Source organism: Rhinatrema bivittatum, chromosome 2, assembly GCF_901001135.1.
Source record: "Rhinatrema bivittatum chromosome 2, aRhiBiv1.1, whole genome shotgun sequence".
In the NCBI taxonomy this organism is placed as follows: Eukaryota; Metazoa; Chordata; class Amphibia; order Gymnophiona; family Rhinatrematidae; genus Rhinatrema; species Rhinatrema bivittatum.
The window spans coordinates 277394938-277408715 of record NC_042616.1 but is presented as its reverse complement, the minus strand read 5'-3'; the positions used below and the strand labels follow the sequence as shown (position 1 = coordinate 277408715).

General features: G+C 39.1%; 1 protein-coding gene across 3 annotated transcripts in view; it reads left to right on the top strand.

Annotated features, from left to right (window-relative positions):
* Nucleotides 1-438: 438 nt before the first annotated feature.
* Nucleotides 439-13778, top strand: part of GLI3 (GLI family zinc finger 3) — a 687322-nt gene continuing 673982 nt past the window's right edge. For 2 of the 3 annotated variants that reach the window (XM_029589537.1, XM_029589535.1), the window contains exon 1: nucleotides 439-1000. The gene's annotated coding sequence lies outside the window, so the exon portion shown is untranslated. Of the gene's footprint in view, nucleotides 1001-1275; nucleotides 1442-13778 lie in introns of those variants that run through there. The other variant, XM_029589536.1, reaches the window with a different exon arrangement.

The window sequence follows — 13778 nt, the reverse complement described above, 5'->3', positions numbered from 1 at the left end:
GTATTACTTTGGCAGCATGTGGACAAGATTGTCATGCCAATAAAGTTTCCTGACTCTGAATCTAAGAGACAAGATGACAAAGTGAAACTTTTCAATAAGGAATGGTCTTCTAGAATGATACTGATTAATAAAGGTATGCGTAAAAAGAGAGAGAAAAGAATCTACAACTGAGGAATCTCAATGGAGAAAAACAGTGTGGAAAGAATGAATGTCAATGCAGTAAAAATGAGAAGCAAGAAGGGCGGGGAAGAAAGAGAGGGAAGACGAGCTGGAAGAAGAGTGGGGAGAAGGATGCATAGGGCGGAGTAAATGAAAAGGAAGCGGTTAGAGCTCAGGGGACCGCCGCTGAGGCTCTGTGACGTCGGCCAACCCCGGCCACCAGTGGGCGTGGCCGCTCGCCAGTTCTGAGCGGGAGCGGGAATGTCCCTGGAAGGAAGGAGGGGGCGCGCGCGCGCGTGTTCCCCTGCCCGGTGCAGCTTAGCTGTGCACAGCCTGCCGCCTCACACGCGCGCTCGGCAGGAGCCGGCAAACGGCAGCAGAGGAGGGCCCGCCGGCAGTGTACTTCTCTTCCTTCTCCTCCCTCCAACATATATGTGCACTTTTTAAAGTAAATACTAATTTCCAGATTTAAAGGGAAGGCCTTCCCCATTCTTCTACTATGTTCAGCTGAGTTGTTTTTTTGTTTTGTTTTGTTTTATTTTGCTCCTCTGTGGGAAAGAAGTAGTCGAAGTGGTGCCCTTCCTTTCCTCTCCTATTCCTCCCCGCGGCCCTTCTAGGATAGTGGCCGCGTGCGGTGCATCCCCGCTGGCTTTGGCCCGGGGTCCCCTCTCCCCCGCCTTCCTCCTGCCGCTGTGTCCTGAAAAAGTGCAGAAAGGCAGAGGCGGGGAGAGAGGAAGTCCAACATCTGTAAAACTCGGGACTAAGGAGGAGGGAGGAGAAAGTGTGTGAGAGACTGGGAGAACCAGCGAAAGGGGCAACTTAGGAAAAAAAAATAAAACACGTGAGTATCCGAGCAAAGCAGTTTCTCTATAAACAGATTTACTTTTCGCCGGTACGCTTGGTAGAACTGCCTTTATGAATATTTTTCTTGTTGTTGTTGTTGTTGTTAAAATCCGAAATGTCATTCAGTGCGAAGAGTGAGGCAGGAGGGATCGGGTTACAAGATCTCTGAAGCTGATGCCGAAGCTTAGGGAGGGGGAGCGGGAGAAGCCCAAGAAAAGAAAAGTGCACCAAATGCCTAGAGTAACCCAAACAGTTCAACCAAATTCTTCAAAGCGCAGCCAAGAGAAACAAAGTTTCTTTTAATGCCGGGAGGGACTGTGTTGATCTGCTCAGAAATCCTTGGCATCTGCTCTGTGCGGCGTTCCTGCAAAACAGGGGGTGGGGAGCAGCTTGGCTTTTAATTGCTTGGAAGGAAGTTGGTTTTCGGACTTGACAGCAGGTAGGTACTGGACGAATCTGCAAGAAGGAAAAGTTGTTATTTGTTTTATGAGCAGTTCGCCGCTGTCTTTGTAGGGAAAATTAAACGAGAACATCTTAAAAAAATGTTGTTTTTTTTTGGGCGATGTTCTGATCACTTCTCAGCTTTTTCTTTACAATCGAATTTGTGTTTTGCTGGTGAGATTTTGAAGTGGCTGTAGAAGAAAGTCGTTCCTCTCCAGTTAGCTTGGCGATGTTTAAAAACAGTTGTACTGGTTTCTCTGAACAGTTCTCCCTAACTTTCCTCCTCCCCCCGCCCTCGATCTTTTCTGTTGTATTGGGTTTGCTAGCAGCTGCTTCTTGTAAGTCCCATGCCAGCCTCTTGGCTAAAAACTTTGTTTCTTTATAGAATTCACTAACACATCTGGATGAAAGGAAGAAATCGGATGCAAATGGCACCACGTTTTTTTTTTTCCTTTCCTGGACTATTTCATCGGGGACTGGGGAGGAAGAGAAAGAGTTAGTGTAGCTGGTTTAACCCAAAAAAGGTGAAAGGTCCCACATTTATTACGGTTTTTCACTGCCTTTGGAACATTGGCAGCTTTGTGAAGATGGGGAATCGCACGGAATTGGGGGGTGTTGCCGAGGATCAAAGACGGATGGGGCATGCTTTCCAGATAGATGCACTCTCTTCTAAGCAGCCTATGGAGGGGGATCTAGCAGGGGAAGGGGATTTTTACAGTGAAACAGCTCCAGTTACTTTTTTCTGGCTGGAACGTGCTTGAAAGCAAATATACTATTTACAGCAAGACAGTCTGGGTTAGTACCTTGATACATTTTAGATAAATAACCAAAAACAGTTTGGGAAGCAGATATTGCTTTTTAAAATTACCCTTTGAACCAAAATTAGTTATATGGATTCTTTATTTTCAAACTTTAAGCTGCCTTAAAATGCAGGGCAGCTTTACGTTTTCTAAACTTAATACAAATAAAGCAAATTAACTTTTTATCTCTTGATTTTCTCCCTACATAGCGGTCAAACCCCCAGATGTGTAATTTTTGCTGTAGTGTTAAGTGTACATGGCCGTTTGCCAGTCTATATGTAGCTGCATATGCGTGTAAAACATTTTCTCCCAGTTCTTTGCCAGCTGTTGCACATTTTCCAGCTGCCAGTTCCGTTTGCAGTGATGGACTGTCCGGATCTCGAAATGAAAGAAGTATTTTAGTCAGGGGTATGGCCTCTGCTTTCTAACTTGTGTTTGCGTTTACAACAAGCGCTCGACGTCAGCCACTAAACTTCCCTCATTTCATTCTCAGAGATGAATTTTATGATTTTTCAAATTTCAACACACGTTTCTAACTTGAACTGTATGAGCTACAGCGGAATCCTGCTAGGGGGCCTTTCAAAGGCTGGCAATATGCAGCTAATTGAAATTAACAAAACATTTTAAAAGAGGGCGCCAGTCTCTTGGCACGTTTCTGCCTGGGAATGATGTGATATCTATCTGAACTGTGTTTGTAATTAGAAACACAACGATCCCTAATCGCTCTAGAACTTTGTTATTCTTTGGTGATTGGCTTTGAACCTAACCATTGGTTTAAATATTTATGAAGTTACTTTGGAATTTTGAAAGGTGTCTTACTGGCTGATTTCTGTAATTCTGCCATTTAGGAAATTTGTTAAAAATGAATAATAACCCTACAGTTTCTTAACTAAAGCAATCGAGATTGTTTTGGAATAGAAATGTGTTTTTTTTTTGTTTTTACATATATATATTTTTTTGAACTCGCCATATTTTAGGTGACAAATTCTGTTAAAAGTCAGTGGTGCAAGTTTTGTGAGAGAGCTTAAATTTATAGAAAACACATTTTTGAAGCACTGGGAAATATTGATTTAAGCAGGGAGACTTGGTAGCTGCTTGTTCAATTGAACTCTGGAGCACATCATTAAAATGATCCTTACAGATTTGCAAATATTTTTATTTAAAATACGCCTGGTCTAAATATCAGATTAAGTATAGGATTTAGTGAGAGAATTATTACCTTTTTTTTTGGCATGTAATTTTGTTTTTGAGTGCAATGTTTGATGCACAAAAGTAGTGAAGCAAGTCTGCGCTTTCTGTAACATTTTTTCATTTATATATATAAATCTAATCAGAATAGACCTTCAACACAATTGTCATTAGAATGGAAGTTTTCTCTTTTCTTAAAACAATTTTTTTTCCAGGCCTGTGCTCTAACACATGGTGCTCCATGGTATTTTAAAGTTGGTTTTGGGGGGGGTGGTATTTTTAATACCCCAAAATATTCAGTTTGCTATTAAAATGTTAGCACTTCTCATGCTGAATGAATTGCAGTTTAGCTTTGAAGTCCTCATGAGTCTTTGGAAAAGAGTTGTGCTAACCTTAACACAGAATGTATAGCCCTGGTTCATTCTGCAGGTTTGAATCTGGTTCTAAAAGGTGTAGCTGGAGAGACACATTCTTGAAAAGGTAAAAGCTACGACCTTGTCCTTTTTCATAACAAAAACAGAATATATATGTAACCAAGTACAAACAATGTTTTAAGACATGCAAGGGGAGGTTAGTGGTGGTGGTGCTGTGTAAGGATCTTTAATGACCTTCCTTAAAAGCAAGCACTTGAGGATGGACGGCTTGAAGGAGACTGAAACAGTGAGCCGTTGAAACCCCAGGAAAACCTTTAGTTGGGGAATATTAATGCTTTTTTACATTATTAGAGTATCATAGAGTAAAAGCATGCCACCCTTCTCTGGAAACTGTTATAGATTATTGGCTGAAGAACTCTTAAAAGACTTTGCTTTTGTTAGCACTCACATTCCCTTTCGGAGTCTCACAAAACCAGCATGCATTTCTGCCGTTTTGTAGCCTGTGAGGCAATTGCAGATACTCAAAGAGCATTTTCTGGGGAAAAAAAAAGGCCAAAGCTTTCTATCACAGGCTTTTAGAGCAAACACATGTACTAAGAATTTTGCCTATAGACCCAAAATGGGGAAAACCCTTTAGTACACCTGGTTGTGGGTATAGAAAGATCTGATTTGTAGTATGCAAAACCAGCTGAAATAAAGTGAGCCAGAGCAAACAGGACATAGGTACTGCCACGGACTTCCTAAGCACTTTCACCGAACTGTTAATCTTTTTTTTTTTTTTTTTAAACTTTCACAGGTATTTGATAGGTCTGTGAAAAACTGAGCTGCAGACTGGCAAAGACTTTAAACGAAATTTCACGCTTTGATGATTTTTTTTAAACTTTGATATATTGACAGCAAAAGGAGCTGCAGAGCTTTTATATAACTTGAGCAGTAACGCCAAGCAGCAGTCGGACGTCTATATACATTTGTGTTTAACTGCAGAAAAGAAACATGTCCATGGGCAGCAGAGGTTCTTATCAGCTCCCTAATCCCAGATCCCAGCAAACCTTGAGGGCATGCCTCAGATCTTGCTGAAATCACAGTAGACTCTCACAGTTTGCAGATTAAATATGCTATGTGTTCCTGGCTCCAACCACAATTTTATGAGCTCACTAAGCTTTCTGTTTTAAGATCCCTTTCTGAAGGTTTTAGGAGCTGCCACAGGCAGTGCTGTCTGAAGTAAGTGGCACTAGTTAATTTAGAGACATTTTAAGATATTTCATTCTGTCTGTAAGGGTGGCCAGTGCAACAGTTTTAAAAATGTAAGCCTAGATATAGTAAGGGAGAAAGACACTTGCTGAATTAGTTGCTTCCATTATGGTGTGCACACAGCCATTTAGAAGACTGCCACGGTAGCACTGCATTTTATGAATGGTTAGTTCTGAATGGTGTTTTTAAAATTCAGAAAATTGGAAGGTGGAAATGAAATGAAGTATAGCTTTCAGAATTTCAGTTCAGAACCTTTCATTGCATTTTTTTTTCTGCTGGTTTTGTGTGTTGAAACTTAAGTATTGTACACTTTTACCATATGTGTACTCTTAATCAAGAAAAGGGTGCATTACAAGTTATTGGTCAAACTTACAGACTCACGTATTTCTGTGTGTGTATATAATAATTAACTATTGCTTGATACCGAGGTGCAGTAATAGTGTATAAATGTGTGTATATGTGTGTGTGTGTGTGTATATGTATATATCCCAGTAATCATGTTTATATATCTTGTGTAATGTCCATAATTAAAAGGAAAACTGTTATATCATTGTCCAGCAGCATGTCGTGTTATTCCCTAGAGAACTTGAGCCAATTTTTGTGCTTAAAGGTTATTCAGTGAATGAAATCGCAAAAGCCCATTTGTCAAGGTCCTGCATGGTTTCTGTTGGTTTTCAACCCCCAAATTCATTGTCTGCCTGGCCCAGTCATTAGTCATTAGTGTATTAGCAGGTGCCTGGAGGCAATGCTGCCCCGCATTGCTTCACACCATTATAGCTTTGAAAGTGTACTCTGCCGACTTGTAGAATTACTGCTCTTATTTCCGCTTGACCGGATTTGAGGTAAGTCTCCTCCCTACCTTCTAGCTCGCTGTAATCCTTGCTTTTAAAGCTGCTTTCTGTTGAGATTTAGGGGAAAACTTTCTCAAGGACCATGCTGGCATCTTACTGTGATTTTGTTGTGGCATGCATAGTATCTATAAATTGCTCTTCCAGTAAACTGGGAAAAAAAAATTCCCCCTGTTTTGGGTTGGTGTTCCAGAATATCTGGCATTCTTTTTGTTTTGAAAAAGAAAGTTAAAAGCAGATCATTCATTTTTATTTCAGTGAAAGTTAATTTTAATTTTGTAATCTTGAGTAAATGAAAATTTATCATGTTTTTTTTTTTAATATGATCCTTTCCCTGTGAATCACAAGACTTATTTTTCTTTTTGTGGTTTTGTAAACTCATGTAGAATAGCATCTTTGGATTATTCCTACATTGGTTAGAAAAATAGCCTACAAAGAATCTAAGTCTTTCTAAGAAACCTACCATATGACAATCATATTTCAATAATTTTATTGGTCTTAGAATTTTTATTTTCTAGCTGACCTAATTATTTATGAATAAGATCCCTTGTGTACATCAATGATTTCAAATCCCCAATCGGCAAAGAGTGATAACCACAGTGTAGGTAAGATAAATTAAACTGAATAATTTAGAAGAACTATATGTGTACACACACACACATATGTACATGACTGTTTCCCTTTCCAGTTTTTTCTCTTACTTTTTTCTCTTTTATCCCCGTCATGATCTGAAAAATGATCTAAGTTCAAAACTGTATCTCATCCAGCTGCCAAAAGAATGGCAACCTTGTTAAGAAAGTTGCGTGATTATCTGACACTGAATAGCCAGAGTCAGATTTAGGCAGAGCCACTGTACTGTACTGCATACATTAAACGAAATTCTAGTACTAAAGATCTGAACTAACAGGACATGTGGTGTGGTTTGGCTTGGCGGTTTGAACTGTGGTTCTTTAGAGATGGCGTTGCTTGGAAAATAAGATAACTGTAATTCTGTGACTTTATGTTTAGGGAGAATATGGAATGTGGAGAAATGTATATAACAATATAGAGGTTTTTCTTTTTTTTTTTTTTTTTGCAGTTTTGTCAAGCTATAGAAACATTGTAGATAAGTCTGTAATATAGTAAGAAGCAGACTTCCAGTATCACCCGAAAACTCAATAAAAGCTTCAGATCAGCATTAAAAAGGAAAAACTCCAAGTAAGAGTCGAAGACATTTATTTGTCTGCAGCTCTTGTCAGTCTTTATGGTTTGTAGAAACACCAGGGGCTCGTTTATTAAAGGTTTACACCCATTTCATTCCAGTGCAAAAAGAATGCTTACATTTATAAAGGAAAGCACCCCATCGTTTTCAGTAGGGAAAACACAGTCACAAAACTAAGTGAAAGATTTTGTTCTGAAGCAAAATTAAATAAATAAGTAAATATGTGTTCAATGCAGCTTGCATGTTCCCTGCACGAGGAGCTGGGCTACACGCCGCAGAGGAATTTTATTGCAGCAAAATTTTATCTGTGTGATGCGATGGCATGGCACCATGAAGAAAATGTTGACACCAGTATATCTGGCATTCATCTACCGGCAATAGCATATCTGGAATATTCATGCATTTTGCTGTGGGTTGCTTAAAGCCTGACACCAAGCCACATCCATTACAGGTTTCTGTAGTTTATAATATGTTGTATGTACTCTGGAGGAAAGAAGTATCTTGACCACAGAAGTTTCCAGCCCCAGCAGTGTCAACAGAGGAAGTCATAGGGGCTTGTTATCAACACAGTCGCTGATTATTGTTCATCTCTGCCTTGTTTCCATTCTTTCAGTATAATTTTAAGTGGTAAAGAATCAGATTCAAGAGGCTTGCCTATGCACAGTGTGCACGCAGCTAGGAAAGATTTTATTATTGTTGATTTCTCCTTAGCAAAAAAAAAAAAAAAGCTTTTTAGAGAAAACAAATGGGTGGAAACTTGGAAGAAAACCTTAAACCAGCAGTGTTGGCTTAGATTCTTCAAAATATCAGTTTGACAATTTCTTGGCTTTATTTGCTTCAGTTTTGGGTCTTTTTTTTGCGGAACATACTTTACTTCTTGTTTTCATATTTGTTTGGAATAAAGGGTGCACAGCATTTACTGTGGCTTTGACCAATCCCCTGCCCTCCCCCCCCCCCTTTTTTTTTTTAAGAACTTGTTTTTCCTTGGCCCAATTTTCGATTGTTCATGCTATAGTTATCCTTTACACGCATGAATGCATTGTGCTCTGTTATGATCAGCACGCCAATTTACTTGGGACTCTTAATGATGAGACTTAGCTAAATGGGAGGAGCCATGGAACATTTTTAAACAAAAATATTGCCTCAAGAATCCAATAAAAAAATCCGAACCCAAAAGGGAGAATCTTAAATGATTTTGTTTTAGCTGCCCATTGCACTACTTAACCATACATGTTGGTAGCATTGCAGCTGTAAAATGTGGACTGTGGTATAATGAATCTTAAAGCTCTAATAAATACTCAATCCAGAAATTTAGTGGTGGCTCCCCCCCCCCCCCCCCCCCCCCCACACACACACAGAAGACAAACAAGGATGCAGTGGTGCAGACTAGTAGTAGAGGTGATTACATTACTTTAGTCAATATTGCAGGATGAACAATGTTTGACTTTCTTCTAACAATTACAATTTCCAATTCTTTTTGTGTAACTTAAAAAAGAGATGCTAAGGTACTTTGTGCCAGTGTAATAAAAATTAAAAAAACAACTGAATCAAAACAACAGGAATAATGCTGGTGACAAAACTAGAATCATTTTCTCCCTAAGCCAAAGCTGGAGCAAAGCTTTGATGCATCTGCTTATTAGAATAAAAAAAAAAAAAATCACCATTTTTTAAAACACTACCATCATTAAAGTAAAAATACTCATTTGGTTCTTTTTTTTTTTTTTTCCATGCTCTGTGTTTATATCTTCTTTTCATTGATAATAGAAAGCAAAAACAAAGAAAAAGAGCGTTTATTAGGATTCACTCCAAGTTACCTAGAAAATGATGGCAGATAAGGACTACCAGGCTCATCTAGGCTTCTCATTCCTGATGAGGTATCACAGAGCCTATGTTGGGGGGGAGAGAGAGAACTGAGAAGGAAAGTATAGATGGGGTTACTTTATTTCTTGAGGTTCGTTAGTGCAATTATAGAAAATACTGGTATTCCATGAATAATTTGTTTTGCTTGGGAGAAGTCGGGAACATCCAAAATCAACGTTATCTTGATTGCCACAAGGATAAGAGTCCAAGAGGGAATGGCTGGATAGTTTTGAACCTTCTCAGTAAAGTTTGCCCTGCTCTCTCCCTTGCAGTCTCTGAACTAGTAAAACACAAGCCGAAAAAATTTCATATGCAACAGTCGGCTCATTCGTCTTGATCGTCTGTTTTATTTAAAAGTAAGGTTTGAATTGTGGCAACTACAGCATCAATATTTAATTGGGGGGAGGGGGAATTTACCTACATCCTTTCTGGCAGCCCCTTCATAGAAGCTGTGGGTTATCTTATTGCAGTGAAGGCACAGCTGCAATGAAATGCATTCTGAAAATCACATGAATACAAACAAACCCAAGTACAAGGTGATGTCATTTCAGGGGGTGATGCTGACCCATGCTGCTCAGGATTAGCACACCTGTAGTAGTTCAGTTTGCAAATACAAGGGAGGTGCAAGTATGTGTAATTTCTCTGTGAGGAAGGCATCAGTTGCACTTGATCAATAGTTCCGTGTGATCACAGGATAATTTCTCACATTACTGTCCTAATGAGGATGATAATAGCTCTGCTTTACCTGATTGCTTTCCTGTTTGTTCTTGTGCCTCACTGTTGCCAGCAGCTATTTAAGCTATCAGAAACTGATGATCAGATCATAATTAATTAGGATTTATTTTGTCACTGTAGTTCTGTTAATATTCCACTGTAACAACAATGAAAAGAAATCCTAGGGAAAGTAATAGAAAGCCCACAGGAAAGTTGAAAACTGCATGAGGAAGTAATGTGCAGAGATGTGTGTTGGCAGGTTTCTTGTCTCTGGTTACATCACTACAGTGTATAATTTTCTTCCATTCTTCAGCTTTCAAGTGTTAAAAAAAATCTATTCTTTATGGTTCCAGCATTGTTGAGAATGTATGTGATTCAGTGCAGCTTGTTAAATACTTTTGCTACTTCAAAAGGCATGCATGCATATTAAAATAGTTTAAAAAAGACACGGTTGATCTTTCCATGTGTGCTATAATTTTGTGTTTAGGGTTGATAAATGTTCTTGAAAACTGGTGCCAAACTGTCTGCCTGAATATAAGGATTGAGTGATTGGTTTTTAAATAGTCAGCAGTATGAACATTTCTTTCTTAGGTACCTCACCTTTGTGTAGTGTGACTGAGCGATAGAACATGTGACACAAAAAGTGTCGGCATCCGTTGCTTATGTCATGTAGATTTCATCTCATGTGAATTTAGGCCCCCGTCCATGTTTTAGATGCATTTGAAGCCAGGGCAGTGCTGGAATGCAGAGAATGGTCATAGTCAAATGTGCTCGAGTCGCACACCTTGTGTGAAGCTTTTATAGTTTTCAGAGTGTAAAAATAGATCTTGGGTGCAGGTGCGAATTTTGCAGCAAGCGTGACTGTGAGGAGGCCAAACATCCTTACAGTTCTACATATATTCCCCCAGGACCCAGTGTAACTAGTTTTGATAAAATTGATAAAGGGCTCTTTATGCTTGAGAGAGGCTGTAATTTCCTGATTGTTTTCTGCATCTCCCCTTTATGCTTTTTCACTTTCGCACAGTTTTCGCTGCATGAGGTTTATTGGATCCCCCGAAGACTGCTTCCAGAGTAGCGTGGATCAAAGTGGTGCGGATGAACCTCCTCAAACACCCAGAGTTGTTTCTGAAAAAAAATTAAACATGCTATGTTTGCTTGTTCAGTGATTGGGGCACTCTGGATGCTGATAGCAATCAGTATGAACTTCCCCACCGCTGATGTAATGATGATGAATGCTGTGACACTGCTGTTTCAGACAGCTCTTCCCAGTGGATGCCAGGCACTAGTTAATGAAATGAACAGAACCGTGCAGCGGCATTAGATAAAAGAGCAGGCAAAATATAACAAGACAAAAAAATGTAAAACAAAAATATAAATAAAAGAGAGAGAAGTGGTTTTACCGCACCTGCTAGCATAACCTTAGAGATGACCAAAACTAAGGGCTTCCATGATTCTGAAAGAAGTTAAGGTTTCAGATCAAATATATTAGCTTCTGCTAAGTGGTAATGTATTTAAAATCCATGAAGCATTTAATACTCCTAAGTATGGCAGAGTTATTACTATGAAGTGATTACATAATTGTCGATATTGACAGCTGTTCAGGTCGCTTGAAAGAATCTTGCTGAGTGTGAAAGTATGAAAGTAGTTTTATTTTTTTGATATTCTAATTGAGTCTTCTCTCACCTTTTCTGCCAATCTGATAATGGAAGACTGGTAGGCGTTCATGTTATAGTAGAGAAGCAGACACACGCACACCACATATCCCACACCCACCCCTGCAGGCAAATTGTTGGTATGAGGGATTAGGTTTAAGGTGGGGATAGAGATGGGGGTCAGGAATTAATTATGTAGTGGGCTCAAATCAGGCAGAAAAATGACAAAAGGCTCAGGCAAGGGGTGAATGGGAAGGGTTTGAGTCCGGAGAAGAATGTTTATCCCTTTATGTATCTCTGAAAGTTCAGCCTTTAGCCGTTATAGGCTTGCATTCTGTGAAATTAGGCAGGGTGCAAAAAATTATGAACGGTAATTGAAACTCTGGTGCAAAGCTTGGATATTCATCGAACTGCCCTAGGTATCTTTCTCCCTCTCACTCTCTCTCCGTATGAGCGCATGAGTGTTCAAAATAAGGGACCTATATGGTCTTAAAACTCATAGGGAACATCTTACATTTGAGCAATTACAAACTACAAAGAACGACAGTATCATACTGCAGAACAAATATTGCCAGATAGCCATTTCCGCAGCTCAGGGAATTTGCAGAATTGGGGCTATAGCGGGCTTTTTATAGCAATTCTTCCTGGTTTTATCATCATCATTTATATGCGTAGGCAGATAGAAGACATCCTGCAGAATCAGACTTCAGAAAAGCAAAGTTCCTACATGAAAATGTGAAGGTAATATTCTGATGCACACACACACACACACACACACACACAAAAACAAACCGCACCTGGGGCCCAAACAAGACACATGTTAAGACCAAGCTATAAATTATGGTATGGCTGACTCTGCCAGTGGCTTCCCTCCACTCCTCCTCCTCCTCCATCCTCAACTCCTTTCTCCTCAAATACAAAATAATCTGATGACAGCAATTTTTGCGCAGCACAAAGTGCTATTAGAAACAAATGTGAAAAGTCCTTGATTTATAACAGTTTGTTGATTGAGACTTTAGAATATGGTGCAAAAATAAGTTTTCAAGTTTGAGAAATAATTTGATGTTAAAATTTACATTTTAATAGCCTGGATCTTCAGACATCTCAGTACAACTGATCTATAAATAGTAAGACTGATTTAAAAAAATGGGATTAGTAAGGTAATGGGGGCAAAAGTATCATGCATTTTATTTATTTATTTTTTGCTGCAATACAGTTATTGCCCTAGATTATTTATCAGTGGAAAGATCCCAGTGTTCCCAATAGCTAAAGCATGAGAACAAAAGTGGAGCAAATTCTGCATCTGGAGTAAAACTTTGCTACATCCAATATCTGTAAAGGTGCTCAATACTGGCTCATGCTCTTCTGTGTCTACTGGGTTAGTGGCAGGTGCAGAAGCAGAACATGTTCCCCTGTAAAAATAGCACTACAGATAGATATTTATTTCTTTTGTGCACTGATTATTTTTAAGCCAAGGCTTTGCCGCAACTTCTCTGCTCTGGAAAAACACTCTTCCTTTCAAAATCAAAAGTTGTCTAAAACAGAATGGTGGCTGGAAAATTTGCCAGTAGTGTACAGCATATGTGTGGTTTTAATCTGCTGCTATGTCTCATAGAACTGATGAACAGAAACCCCACTTTCAAAACAGTCTGCAGTACACAATTTGCGTAAATAAATTGGACGCATGGAGATGTATACAAGTATTTTATAAACCGTGTGGCAGGTGCCACACAGTTTATGAATTAGCATGCATTTTGCCATTTTATAAACCTGGAGAGTGTATGCATACATTTTATTAGGCGAAAAGAGGGGCAGCCTAGGGGGCATTATTATTTCATAATAGGTATATGCTCATACATTACTGAATTTGTCCAAACCATTTTAAACCTGCTAATAGACTCACCCAGATGAAATTGGATTTGTCTTATGTCTAAATCTTTTGGGTGAGAGGTCTAGGTGAAGTGCTAGAGGGTCAAGGTGAACTGAAAAAGAACTGGGTAAACAGGTGAGGTGTCGATAAATTAATGAATCCAAGTACCTATGCAAGTAAGCCTTTTCAGAATGGTATGTATGTGGACAATATAAGAACATAAGAACATGCCATACTGGGTCAGACCAAGGGTCCATTAAGCCCAGCATCCTGTTTCCAACAGTGGCCAGTCCAGGCCATAAGAACCTGGCAAGTACCCAAAAACTAAGTCTATTCCATGTTACCGTTGCTAGTAATAGCGGTGGCTATTTTCTAAGTCAACTTAATTAATAGCAGGTAATGGACTTCTCCTCCAAGAACTTATCCAATCCCTTTTTAAACACAGCTATACTAACTGCTGCCATGTTTAAATCAGGATTATTAGGCAGACATTTTATATATTTTTATGCACATAAAATATACGCACCTACATTTATAAAATACATAGAGAAAGTAAGTCTTTTCTCATGCTGAAAAT